Genomic DNA, 4,656 nt, shown 5'->3' on the forward strand with positions numbered 1-4,656 from the left:
ACGCCTTTAATCCCAGCACTTGGGAGGCAGAGGCAGGTGGATTTCTGAGTTCGAGGCCAGCCTGGTCTACAGAGTGAGTTCCAGGACAGCCAGGACTATACAGAGAAACCCTGTCTCAAAAAACCAAAAAGAAAAACAAAAACATAAACAAAAAACAAAAAAACGAGTTGCCTTGGTCGTGTGTCTGTTCACAGCAGTAAAACCTTAATTAAGACAGTAGGGGAACTGGGAGTGGGGCAATATCAGGTGTGGGGAGACACAGGAGAGAGGGCCAGAAGGCCAGGAGAATGAGTGGAAATCTGCAGTTGTGCGGGGTGGGGAGCTGTGGAGATGGGGGATATCTCTGGGAAGAATTAGGGATGAGGGAGCTTCCCAGGAGTCAATATGGGTGACCTTAGCTGAGGCACATAGTAGCTGGAATCTGGAACCTAAAAAGGCCACTTCTTGAAGCCAGGCAGGATCCCCAATGCAGAGATTAGGGCACCAACACACCCCCAAAACTTTTGAGCCAAAATTTTTCAATCTAAAAGAAATTCAGGAACAAAGAAGAAGCAGAAACTGAAGGGATGCCCAACCAATAACCAGCTCAACTTGAGACTCGTTCCATGGGCAAGCACCAATCCCTGACACGATTAAGGATGCTCTGTGATGCTTGCAGAGAGGAGTCTAACATAACTGTCCTCTGACGGTCTCTACCCAGAAGCTGGCTGAAACAGATACGGATACCCACAGCCAAACATTAGACGGAGGTAAGGACTCTAATGGAAGACTTTGGGAAAGGACTGAAGACCCTGAAGTGCATAGGAACTCCACAGGAAGACCAACAGGGTCAACTAACCTGGACCCCTGGGAGCTCTCAGAGACTGAGTCATCAACAGAGACTGGACTGAGAACCTCATCACCTATGTAGCACATGTGCAGCTAAGTCTCCATGTGGGCCTCCATGTGAGTTAGAGCAGTGTTGTCCCTAAACCTGTTGCCTGACTGTGGAATCTGTTCCCCTCCAGGGCTGCTTTGTCTGGACTCAGTGGGAAAGGATGCATCTAAACCTGCAAACACTTGGTGCACTGAGTTGGGGCGGGGGGGAGGGGGAAGAGAGGTATCTAAGAGATGCCTCACCCTGTCAGAGTAGAAGAGGGGGGAAAGCAGAAAAGACAGATTAGGGGGCAGCATTTGTGATGTAAATAAATAAAATATACCTAAAGGTCAAAGAGGACAAATGTTTTAGATTTAATTTATAAATCACATTCTTTTAAAAATTAATGTTGGGGCTGGTGAGATGGCTCAGTGGGTAAGAGCACCCAACTGCTCTTCCAAAGGTGCAGAGTTCAAATCCCAGCAACCACATGGTGGCTCACAACCACCCGTAACNAGATCTGANNNCNTCTTCTAGAGTGTCTGAAGACAGCTACAGTGTACTTACATATAATAAATAAATAAATAAATAATGTTACAGGACAACCAGGACTATACAGAGAAACCCTGTCTCAAAACAAACAAAAAACAAACAAAAAAATTAATGTTATATTATTTCCCCTGACTAGGCAGATATTCATGGAATAATAAAAATTATCTCTTCAACCAGTAAAAAATAGTGGACAAAATGGCAGCCTACAGAATGGGAAGAGATCTTTATCAACCCCACATCTGACAGAGGGTTGATATTCAAAATATATAAGGAACTCAAGAAACTAGACATTAATGTACCAAATAATACAAGTGAAAGTGAAAAATGGGATACAGGCCTAAGCAAACAATTCTCAACAAGGGAATCTCTAAGGGCTGAGGAACACTTAAGAAATGTTCACAATTCTTAGCCATCAGGAAAATGAAACTCAAAACAACTCTGAGATTCCATATTCTACCTGTCAGAATGATTAAGATTAAAAACACAAGGGATGATTGATGCCGGTGAGGAGGAGGAGCAAGGAGGACAGTGTCCACTGCTGGTGGAAGTGCAGACTCATGTAGCCAGTATGGAAACAAATGTGATGATTTCTCAGGAAACTGGGATTTGTTCTATCTCAATGCCCAACTATACCACTACTCGACATATATGCAAAGGATGCTCCACCATACCACTAGGACATTTGCTCAGCTATGTTCACAGCAGATTTATTTATAATAGCCAGACAGTGGAAGCAACCTAGACGCTCCTCAACTGAAGAACAGGTAGAGAAATATGCTAAATATGCACAATGGATTATTACTCAGCTATTCAAAACAATGACATTGTGAAATTTTCAGACAAATGAATGGAACTAGAAAAGAGTGCCTTGAGTGAAGTAACTCAGACTAAGAAAGAAAAATGTGGTATGTACTCACTTATAAGTGGATGTTAGCCATAAAGTAAAAGATAATGATGCTACAATCCACAGACCCAATGAAACTAAGTAACAAGGAAGGCTCAAGGCAGGGATGGGTGGGTGTGGGGCAGGGTGTGTGAATAACACTTCAAAGGGGAAATAGAATAGATAACCTGGATGGATGGGGGCAGGGGACTGGATGGGGATGAGAGTAGGGATGAAACAGGAAGGAACACGTTGTTGGGAGGACAGAGGGAGAGAATATTGGGAGAGACAACTGGAATTGAGGTGGCATATCTGAGATGAGGTAGAAACCTAAGGCAATGGAAACTCTCAAGAATCTGTGAGGGTGAGCCTTGCAAAGACTCCTAGCATAGGGGATATGGAGCCTGAGTTAGCCATCTCCTGTAACCAGGCAAGACTGACAGTGGAGAGATTGGTATACTAACCTGGCCACAAAACCTTTGACCTACAATAGATGTGCTACGGTAAAGATAGAGTAGACATTGAGGGATTAGCTAGCCAATAAACTGGTCCAGCTTGAGATCCATGCAATGAGACAAAACCTAATACTGATACTGCTAATGATATCCTGCTATACTTGCAGACAGAAGCATAGCATAACTATCATCAGAGAGGCTTGCCCCAGCAACTGATGGAAATAGATGCAGAGACTCACAGCCAAACATTACTCTGAGCTTGGAGAATCCTGTGGGAAAGGGAGAGAGAGATGAAGGCTTGTAGGTACTAAATGAGTTATAAATCCCACACTTAAAGAAATGTTCAACATCCTTAGTCATCAGGGAAACGCAAATCAAAACAACCCTGAGATTCCACCTTAACCTGTCAGAATGGCTAAGATCAAAAACTCAGGTGACAGCAGATACTGGCGAGGATGTGAAGAAAGAGGAACACTCCTCCATTGCTGGTGGGATTGCAAGCTGGTACAACCACTCTGGAAATCAGTCTGGCAGTTCCTCAGAAAATTGGACATAGTACTACCAGAAGATCCAGCAATACCTCTCCTGGGCATATACCCAGAAGATGCTCCAACTTGTAATAAGGACACATGCTCCACTATGTTCATAGCAGCCTTATTTATAATAGCCAGAAGCTGGAAAAAAAAACCAGATGTCTCTCAACAGAGGAATGGATACAGAAACTGTGGTACATATACACAATGGAATACTACTCAGCAATTAAAAACAATGAATTTATGAAATTCTTAGGCAAATGGATGGATCTGGAGGATATCATCCTGAGTGAGGTAACCCAATCACAAAAAAACACACATGATATGCACTCACTGATAACTGGATATTACCCCAGAAACTTAGACTATCCAAGATACAATTTGCAAAACACATGAAACTCAAGAAGAAGGAAAACCAAAATGTGGATACTTCGTTCCTTCTCAGAATGGGGAATAAGATATCCATGGAAGGAGTTACAGAGACAAAGTTTGAAGCTGAGACAGTAGAAAGGACCATCCAGAGACTGCCCCACCCAGGGATCCATCCCATATACAACCACCAAACCCAGACACTATTGCATATGCCAGCAAGATTTTGCTGACAGGACCCTAATATAGCTCTCTCTTGTGAGGCTATGCCAATGCCTGGCAAATAAAGAAGTGAATGTTCACAGTAATCTATTGGATGGAGCACAGAGCCTCCAATGAAGGAGCTAGAGAAAGTACCCAAGAAGCTAAAAGGGTCGGCAACCCTATAGGAGGATCAACAATATGAGCTAACCAGTACCCCCAGAACTGTGTCTCTAGTTGCATATGTAGCAGAGGATGCCCTAGTCAGCCATCAATGGGAGGAGAGGCCCTTGGTCTAGCGAAGATCATATGCTCCAATACAGGGGAATGCCAGGGCTAGGAAACGGGAGTGGGTGGGTTGAGCAGGGGGGGGGGGTATAAGGGACTTTGGGGATAACATTTGAAATGTAAATGTAGAAAGTATCTAATAAAAAATATATTTAAAAAAAAGAATTTTCAACTGAGGAATATTGAATGGCCAAGAAGCACCTAAAGAAATGTTCAACATCCTTAGTCGTTAGGGAAACACAAATCAAAACAACCCTGAGATTCTACCTTACACCAGTCAGAATGGCTAAGATCAAAAACTCAGGTGACAGCAGATGCTGGCGAGGATGTGGAGAAAGAGGAGCACTCCTCCATTGCTGGTGGGATTGCAAGCTGGTACAACCACTCTGGCGAGGATGTGGAGAAAGAGGAGCACTCCTCCATTGCTGGTGGGATTGCAAGCTGGTACAACCACTCTGGAAATCAGTTTGGCGGTTCCTCAGAAAACTGGACATAGTATTACCTGAGGACCCAGCTATA

This window comes from Mus pahari, unplaced genomic scaffold (assembly GCF_900095145.1).
Source record: "Mus pahari unplaced genomic scaffold, PAHARI_EIJ_v1.1 scaffold_12151_1, whole genome shotgun sequence".
NCBI lineage: Eukaryota > Metazoa > Chordata > Mammalia > Rodentia > Muridae > Mus > Mus pahari.